At 43.8% G+C, this 10,111-nt stretch overlaps 1 pseudogene; it reads right to left on the bottom strand.

Annotated features, from left to right (window-relative positions):
* Nucleotides 1-9,414: 9,414 nt before the first annotated feature.
* Nucleotides 9,415-9,824, bottom strand: LOC132536961 (large ribosomal subunit protein eL27-like; annotated as a pseudogene).
* Between the last annotated feature and the right edge of the window lie 287 nt (nucleotides 9,825-10,111).

The following is a 10,111-nucleotide window of genomic DNA, read 5'->3' as shown; positions in this document are numbered from 1 at the left end:
AAAGGACCAGGAGACCATTTTAATCACAAATGATGTACTTTATTGTACAGAAGGCAGGGTTTAAGTAGCAGAAGGGAACAAAGGACATTTTTCACATGAGGCAATGGTGGTAGGCTTTAAAGGTCAGAACCTTCATGGCAAAAGTTCTAAGGAATGTAGAGAATTGATAGTGGTAAAGGGGAATTCTGGAGTGATTAGTGGCAAGAGAGAATCAGACAGAAAAGAAGCCTTGAGGGTGGAGGGTAGATAGCATAATGGTTATGCAAACAGACTCTCATGCCTGAGGCTCCAGAGTCCCAAGTTCAATCCCCCACACCACCATAAGCCAGAGCTGAGCAGTGCTATGGTAAAAAAAAAAAAAAAAAAAAAAAGCCTTGAAGGCAGAGAGATAAGATAGAGGACTTAGGCCAAAGTGGAGGAGGTGAATAGAAAGAAAGGCCTTTTAGTCAAGGCTGAACGGAGTATGTGTGATCAAAGGCAGGTGAACTATAGCGAACTTTCAGCAGGCAAAGCATTTGGTTTATAACAAGGAAATGAATGAAGTGTTAGGGCATGTAGCTTCTTGTGATGCTTGGGAGACTGACAAGGGGAAACTAAGTCAGGAAAGCTTTTCCACCATGCTCAACCCCTGAAAGTCTGAAAGGGAGAAACTGACAGGTTGGGAATCTTTTCAGACCTCCATCTTTATGATGGGAGTTCCCCTGTGCTCTTATCATGCTTTCACAATTAACCCTACAAACTTCTAGTGTCAATGCTTGTCATAGCTTTCTCTGCAGCTCTTAGCAAACCTTCTCAGGTGCTTTGTCTGATCTTATCCCAGGCTCATACCTGAATGAAACTGCATCATTGATCTGAGCGCTGGAAGCATCCGTTCTGAGCACTGTGGTGTTAGTAGCGTTGCTACTGGCCGTGCCCTTTCAATCCTGCATTTCCTGTTCCTCTCCCTTTTGAGAACCTCAGTCTACCTCCAGGGTCCATGGGAGAGAAGAGCCCCTCCAAATTCTCTAGGTCCACGAGATACTAAAGCAAAAGTTCCCAATCATTACATTTGCTAATAGGTGCTGGGTGGCCATTTCAAAGCTCTCCTAGGTTCCCCAGCCTGAGCTCTCTTTTCTTCCCAGGGGAAGTGACGGTGCACTTGTGGGGGCTGAGGGCACACTCTCTGCAGTCTGTCAGGACCTGGGTCTCTGTCCTCTGCCTGCCAGGACCAGCACACTGAGCCTACCTGGAGCAGCAGGAAAAGAGCCCAGGAGTGCTTCCTTCATTCTAGAGGCAGAACCTGTCCTGCCAGATGATACTTTTGCAATAGTTTCCCCAGCCCATTAAATGTACCTGTGATCTGTCCTAATTGTACTGTACAATGTGAAGCCATGTGCTGGATACAGATTGATCTTGATACAGGGTTGAGTTCCACGGTGCTGTGCAGGGGGTGCCCTCAGGCACAGTCTTCTGCAGGCCCTGACAGCTCAGCTTCAAGGTTCTGAGGTGAGGGGGACGCAGGTCTTTTTAGGACCTTGAGAGCTTCTTGGGAAGTTCTAGCAGGTGAGCACAGATATTCATACACCTTCAGTCTATGTCGGGAAAATCCTCTTTTGTGACCAAACATGCTGTATCTGAAGAGACACAGGTGGAGTACTGAGGGAGGGAGGGAGGGAGACCATGCATTCTGCTAGGTAAGCTGAATCAACCCTGGCTGAGTCAATCACTGGCATTTAGATGTTGCAGCCTCCTTGCCCTCACATCCTTGCAGCTCTTCTTGGAGAGGTGCTGCTGTCCTCTGCCATCCTGAGTTGGGAGGCGATGACATTGCCTTTGTGCACAGGGCCCACAAAGACACCCACAGCTGGGCCAGCAGGGCCTGGGGCTCCTGGGGCAGCTGGCTCAGAATCTCATAGGTGGCTTGTGACATGGAGTTTTTAATCAATGGAGGGACCTGGGGGCCTGGACACCTGTGGCTTCAGGGCCACTGCCTGTGCCCAGTGAGCCTGCTTTGTGCTCTGCAGGGACCCCTTGGGGAGCAGCTGTGGTTCTCATGGCTGCCTGCTGGAGTGTTTCTTTTTCTGATTTATTTTTTTAACTGGGAGGTGTGGTGGGACAATGCGTGCTCCTACTGCAGAGGTCCTTGTGGGGACTTTGTGAGAAAGCTTTAGCCCTCCCCTTTGCTCTGCAAAGCATCACGTAGTCTGTTCTTTGTGTCTGAGAAAAAGTTAAATTCAGCTTTTTTGGGTGAGATGTCCCAGAATGTATGTTAAGCCTCTCTGGTCCATGTTGTCCTTTCAAAGTATTATTTGCTTGCTTATTCTCTCTCTCTCTCTCTCTCTTTTTAAAGAATTTATTTATTTATTCATGAGAAAGATAGCAGAAGAGAAAGAACCAGCCATCACTCTGGTACATGGCTGCCGGGGATTGAACTCAGGACCTCAAGCTTGAGAGTCTAGAGCCTTAGCCACTGTGCCACCTCCCGGACCACTGCTTGCTTATTCTCTATGTAGCTGATTGAGCCATAGTTGTAAGCTTTGTTGTTGTTGTTATTATTATTTATTATTATTAGTGTAGCTGAGTAGTGGTTATTGTATTCTTGTATCCAAGAAACTTGCTAAAATTCCCTGACTGTCTCTCAGTTGCATACTGGGTGTTTTTTTAAAGCATACCAGTAATGCATATTGTCTCTTCTCAGTTCAAAAGCTTTTATTACTCTGCATTCAGTCTCTGGTTGGCACCTCAGCTGACAGTGTTTTAGATGAGCTCTAGGCTGGCCCTCTCCATGACCAGCCCACTGCAGACTAAAGGAGAGCCTCCCTGCCTCTTTCTGCTGCTTAGAGGGGTCTCTGCTTTGGACACTAGCTGAGCCAGCAGATACAGAGGTTTGAAATCATCATAAAGAAAAACATTGTCTCTCTTTTTTATTACTGATTTGATATTGATTACAAAATTACATGTCATCAGTGGTATAATTCCACGCTGCTTCCACCACCAGAGTTTTGAATCCCAAGTCCCTCCATTGCAAACCACCATATGGGTTAACTGCAGATATGGGTTAACTGTCATCTGATGGGAGCAAAGTCAGGCCTGCTGTATGGCACAGCCCCAGCAGGATAGGGCTAACTGCAAAGCAGAAAGTCCTGGACTAAACTAAAGCTATTTTTCCTTTCATTGATCATTTAAAGACCTATCGGCTATATTGGATATGAGCAAATAATACCTGGGGACAATAAAAGGAGATCCCTGGGAGAAGTACATTGTGACAACAATTATGGCCGTGAGTGTGACAAGACCCAAAATGGCCTAAGAGCAGAAGCTGCTGTACCCATTGAAAGGCTTTCAGAAAAAGAGATACTCGTCACCACTACAGTTTCTCAATTAGCTAAACTCAGACCAAAAGCCAGAATTACAGGTGGCTTGTAACATGAGTGGTAGACTGTGGTTTCCATCTAAATATAAAGAAGCCCTATTACTTACCCTCACCCACAAACCCCCTGCCTCACTTACAGGTATCTATAATAAATATAGAGGTTGTGTAGTTAAATAGCTAATGTTAGGGTATATGGGTAAAAGTTAGTGAACTTTCATATATACGAAGGTTAACCAGAAGAGAGCCCCCATGGTGTGTGCTTACTTTACAGCAGAAGATTTCTTTAGGTGGACAACTTACAATATTACAAAAATCTTGTTTTATGATCTAGTGTGACCCACCCAAGAATGGGTTAAAAAGAAAAGCTATTAGATTTAGCTCTAGGGAAAAATGTTTATTCATACAGAAGGTCAGAACAGGGAGATGGTCAGAGCACAGATGGTCATTTCCAGAGAACTTTGAAGGGAAAATTCAGACTACTCCAGACCAAGGAAACTTTCAAGGGTAGATTTAGGCTACCCCAGACCCAAGAAACTTTCAAGGGGAAATCAGGATGCCCCAGACCTAGGCAACTTTCTAAGGAAAACATACCTATAATAATAAAATGTTGATGTTAATGAAAACAATCATACATGATGTCATCTGTGTCCTTGATGTTAATGAATACAATTTTATATGATGTCTCCACAGAGAGATGGCAGAGATGCTTCTTTCCTGCTCCTAAGGCAGCTGACAAGTCACTCACTTCATTCATCTCTCCAACTCCCCCTTTCCTTCAGGGGGGAGTTGAATAACCAGCCGTGGCTGGTTCCTGGCAGTCATCTCTACACCTATCCATCTACATTTATACATATTTGACCCTTTTCCTTCCAGGCCCAATCCTCTCTATCCCTCCAAGCTATACATAAACCTATTACTACATCCAGATAGTTCTCTTTTTATTCCCTCTTTCTGGGGTAAATAAGCATAATGGTTATGCAAAGCAACTCTCATACCTGAGGCTGGCTCCAAACTCTCAGGTTCAATCCCACACACCACTGAAGAAAACATTTTCTATTGTGAAAATGCTGTGAAGCCAAGTCTCGCAGCAAGGCTTTTCACTTGGCAGCTGCTGAAGGAGGAAGCAGTGAGAAGCTGCGCCGTCTGGGCTTTCCATTGCAGCTCTGGGCAGGGCAGAGAGATCCCTTTATAAGACTCAGTATTTATGCTGTTCCCACAAGCAGGTAGTATGGATTGGGCAGAATGAGAGACCACATGGGTCTTTTTGTTTGTTTGTTTTTAGTTTCTTTATTGGGGAATTAATGTTTTACATTCGACAGTAAATACAATAGTTTATACATGGTTAACATTTCCCAGTTTTCCATATAACAATACAACCCCCAATAGGTCCTCTGTCATCCTTCTTGGACCTGTATTCTCCCCCCCAACCCCTCACTCCAGAGTCTTTTACTTTGCTGCAATTCGCCAATTACAGTTCAGGTTCTATTTGTGTTTTCTTTTCTGACCTTGTATTTCAACTTCTCCCTGAGAGTGAGATAATCTCATATTCATCTTTCTGTTTCTGACTTATTTCACTTAACATGAGTTTTTCTTTTTTAAAAAATATTTTATTTAATTTATTTATTCCCTTTTGTTGCCCTTGTTGTTTTATTGTTATAGTTATTATTGTTGTTGTCGTCGTTGTTGGATAGGACAGAGAGAAATGGAGAGAGGAGGGGAAGACAAAGAGGGGGAGAGAAAGATAGACACCTGCAGACCTGCTTCACAGCCTGTGAAGCGACTCCCCTGCAGGTGGGGAGCTGGGATCCTTATGCCGGTCCTTGTGCTTTGCGCCACCTGCGCTTAACCTGCTGCGCTACAGCCCGACTCCCCAACATGAATTTTTCAAGGTCCATCCAAGATCGTCTGAAAACAGTGAAGTCACCATTTTTTATAGCTGAGTAGTATTCCATTGTGTATATATACCACAACTTACTCAGCCGCTCATCTGTTGTTGGACACCTGGGTTGCTTCCAGGTTTTGACTACTACAAATTGAGCTGCCAAGAACATATGTGTACACAGATCTTTTTGGGTGTACACAGATCTTTTTTTTTGGGTTCCTTAGGATATATCCCCAGGAGAGGAATTGGAGGATCAGAGGGTAGATTCATTTCTAGCCTTCTGAAACTTCTCCAGACTGTTCTCCACAGAGGTTGGACCAACTGACATTCCCACCATGAGTGCAAGAGGGTAACTTTGACCCCACAACCTCTCCAGCATTTGCTGCTGTTACCTTTTCTGAGGTATGACATCAGTATGTATGACAGTAGAAATCAGAGGTGCAGGTGCCTTTTCAATAGGTGTGTGCAAAGAATCTTTCCCCAAAGATGTTTTTGGGCCACGGTCCTCAGGGGAGGGCTGCTAGAAATTTAAACATGTCATTGGGATTCCCCCAGTATCAGAGAGGATGATCATTCACATTGGTGTTTTTCTTGACTATGGGTTAGGAGAGATTTCTTTTTTTGATATGTGTAAAAGGGGTCTCTTAACTATAGAAAAATCTATATTTACAGAAAAAATCCTCATCTATTTCTCTGTTGACTCTTCTAATTTATCACTAATCATGAGTTTAGTCAAAGATAAATGTTGATCCTGTTGTACACAATCACTAACTTGTTTATCTCCCATGTAAGGGAAAGCCACATAATAAAGTTCTTGGGTTCAATTTTTGTCCAGGTAGTGATATCTTCAATCTTCCTCACCTCTGCTTTCACCATGTGTCTCATATCTGGGCAGTTGTCAAGAATGTCTGCTGATCTCTGATTTCTTACCTGAAAACACCGCTTTTCAGATTCTCCTTAATTTCAAGAGGTTTCCACAAGACATTATGTTAAGAACTTGGCTTAGATTAAACCACATATGTCCATGGGATTACTACTGTAGCCTTTGACGTTGAGGCCTTGAATTCAATCATCAGTTAAGTTGATTGTCCTAAAACTGGATAGAGGAACTGGGGTCTCTTCTCATCAGACCTCATTCCAGGCTGCCCTCACTGTGGATGGAACTTTATTTTAACTTCCTAGTCAGAGAATGACTCCACTTGCTGACAGCCTCCCATTGGAAGAAATCTAACCAAAAACTTTGTATCCATGTTGTCCATTCTGAGGGCAGGAATGCAGGGGTGAAACCAAAACCAGAAGCTGAAAGGAGACACAGGAGGAACAGCTGGGGAAGACAGGCATATCTTTATTCTGGTGGCTTCATCTCAATTTAGCTTCCCTCTGCTTAGTCCCTGCAGCACAGCTCCTCTAGGTTCTGCTGGGCTCTACCTGGCTCCCTGCCTCTGGTTAGCTCCCCCTCAGGGCAGCTCTTCCAGGCTGCTTCCTCAAGCTTCAGCTGTAGGGGCCTCTCTGCAGCTCTGCATCTTCACAACTACTCTCTAGGTCAGCAGTATGGGTCAGCTCCCAGGACAGCAGCAGCAACTGCTCCCTGGGTCAGCGTCCCTGCATCTCAGCTGCAGCAGCAGTGCTCTCAGGTTCTCCAAAATTCTCCAAGTCCCTCCAGCTTCTCTAGAAGCTTCTCTTTGCCCCTTTCTACATAGACGGAGAACAAAAGGAGCTAGTTTCCCAGGGCTACAAGAAAGAGATATACATACATGCACAGTATTGGGCATGGCTCCCAGGCCACAGTCACATTTACTGCCTGGTTAGCTAGCCAGGCAACTATTTTCCCAGACAGGAAAGCCTAATAATCTGATTCATGAAGTCCTGAATGAGTTCAATTTCCCCACAGCTCACTTCCTGGAATGGCCAAGACTTTGTTGTACTGTGTGTTCTCCCTCCTTAGGAGCATCATCCTAATCATCCAGAGAATATAAGGAAATCATAGGGTATTCTGGGTCCTCCAGGTCAACTATAGGTGGAACCCTGTATAGCCTGCAATCAAGGCCAGAGCTACCAGCTGCCACCTTGAATCTGGCCTTAACCTTGAACAACTGAGAGAGAGATCAGTACCACCTTGCAACAACTAACAGCTCCTCTTGCAAAAAGAACAGTCCTGGGTCATAGGAAAATCTATTCCTGCATCAAAGACTGCACTTTTCGTGATGCTGGCATATTCCACTCCTGATGAAAATAATGTTATTATGTTTCAACTCTGGGACAAAGAGGAGAAAAAGGATCAAGGGAATTTTTAACAAAGGGTGAAGGGAGCCAAAAAATAAAAACATAAAAGACATTGTAAAAGCCTATACCAGGGCCACCTGTTACTATTTGACCTACTCCAACTCCTGGCTGCCCTACTTCAAATTCTTTTCTTTCTTTTTAAAAAATATGGGGCCAAGTGATGGTGCACCTTGTTGACAACACGTGTTACAATGCTCAAGGGCCCTGGTTTGAGGCCCTGGTCCCCACTTGCAGGGAAAGCTTCACAAGGGTGAAACAGGGCTACAGGTGTCTCTCTGTCTCTCTCCTTCTCTATTACCCCCTTCCCTCTCAACTTCTGTCTGTCTCTGTCCAACAAATAAATAAATAAAATTCTAAAATAACTTAAAATTCATTTATTGATGAGGAGAGAGAACTATGAATCACTCTGTCACATGTGAACCTGGGGATGGAATTCATGAAACTCAAGACCTCATTCTGGAGAGCACTATGTCTCTCCCTTTCTGACAGTGTCCCATTATTGAAAAGCCAATTAAATCACTGTGTCTACCTGGTCAACACTTCAGGCTCTATTGAAGAGTACTTTTTACTTGATAATGAACTATTTACCTGTTTAGTTAATAAATTGCTTCCTTAGGATACTTGTATAATTAATTGTTCAAATATATAATGCTTCAAAAAAAAATCCTCTTAACTAAAACAAAGCATCTAAAATATTCCAGGGGCCAGCCCCAGCAGGTCATTAGGGTATCCTGAAAGAGGAGGGGCATTGGCACAAAATGAGGAAGAATGAGAGACAAGTGAGTTGATGCTGAATTAAGCTCAAGCAAACATCTCTGTCTTACTCAAGCAGAACTTTATTTTTGTAGTCTCAAAAGGTTTAGATCATTAAAACAAAAATCACCAAGGCTTTGATTATTAATACAAAAATCACCAAGGCTTTGGTCACTAATACATAAATCACCAAGGCTTTGATTATTAAAACAAAAATCAGCAAGTAAGACCAGCACAGGTGGGGAACACCTCCTGCTTTGTGGAACATTCACATTCCACGGGCACTTTTCCTCCTAGAGATCACATCACAGTTTCTATGTCTTTTGTTATTCTTGTACCTGTGTGCTAGGCAGATGTCCTGTTGATTAATATTAATATGCTACATGTATGTTTATGCCATCCTCTTGTCCCTATGCATCAGAAGCCAATGGTTCATAGAAAGTTCAAGCTTGCTATGTTTCTAAGGGCCTTAAACAAATTGAGAACCCCATTTTTTCATAAAATCTGTTCCATTGTTTGATCAAGGAGTTTTGTTTTGTTCCTTACTGAGAAGGCACCAAGATGGTGCTGACCTGGCCAGCCTCTCCATAAAGTTAAGCTCTCTAGCTGGAATCCATCTTCTGTGTATGCTCACTATGTGATCTAGGTTCTTATATACTATTCCTGCATAAGGAAGTGGGAGCATAATGGTGGGTGGTAGATTAAAAGGCCCATTGAATCTAGGCAGGTACCATACTTTCCATTTATTAATTATGCTATGGAAGGTGGCCCCTTCACTGTGGGAAGTGCCAATATTTTCCTATATTTTAGTGGGAATACTAAAGGAAGTGGTGTAGATAAAGGGGAAAACATTTCTTCCTCTTGGAGTCTCCTAAAAAAATTCTGCATTATTGGTATTGCTTGTTTCATTATGGTCAATCTTACAGAGTGCAGTGCAGGTTTTGTCATTACTTCTGTTATTGGTCAGGCTCTGAGCCTGGCCATAGGTAAATATTATTAAGACCACACAGAGCTTAATACCAAGCCCTATACATAGCAAAAGGCAAGGTGGTTTCGGTTAGGCCTGCAGAGTCCAGCTGTGCTGAACTCTCTGTGAAGCCTGTACCATGTCAAGCAGCTCACATGGTGGCGCCTGTGCCAAAAATCACATCTTTTAGAAGAGCCATTTATTCTTGCTGGTCTTGTACCTCTCCTTAAGCTTGACTTTACTCTCTAGAGGGGAACTTGCATTAGAGGTCACGGTCTCAGAAGATATCCTTGTTGACACTGGTTTTCTCAAGGGGATGACCTCCACAGGGTACCTTGTGGGTATGAGGTGATAGTGACGATAGTTATAAATTTTCAAAGGAGTCTTGATCTTTGACCTTTTGGCAATCTTCTTGGCCATGACAGCTGTCACTTTGCTTCACAGCACTCACTTCCAGCCACCAGAGCATGACTGTCTGGGCAGTGTGAGGTGCCATCAGCAATGTTCTTCACGATGATCACTTTGCATCCAGAGTATTGTCCAGCCAAGATCAGTACTACCTCAACAGGTTTCATAAACTTGCCCATTTTGACAGCAGCTGCTCAGGCCTAGAGCAAGGAGTCGTTTACCTAACCTTACAAGAGGGACTCCTCCAATTTGTCACCAGGCTTACCTTTGTCAGACTCCTCGTAGCTTCTGCTACCACCTTTCCCGAAGCACTCCTGGTCATGGTGACTTGAGTGTGTCACTAGGGATAGAGCAGAGGTAGACTGGGGGTGGGGCTCAAGTGAGGGAAGAGGCAGGCTGCTGGCAGTGTAGGGAGGTGTGGGTTCTAAGTTGCATGGGTGCCCAACATTTGTTTTTTTAAGTATAT

This window comes from Erinaceus europaeus, chromosome 2 (assembly GCF_950295315.1).
Source record: "Erinaceus europaeus chromosome 2, mEriEur2.1, whole genome shotgun sequence".
NCBI lineage: Eukaryota > Metazoa > Chordata > Mammalia > Eulipotyphla > Erinaceidae > Erinaceus > Erinaceus europaeus.
This window is presented reverse-complemented; position numbering and strand designations above follow the sequence as displayed.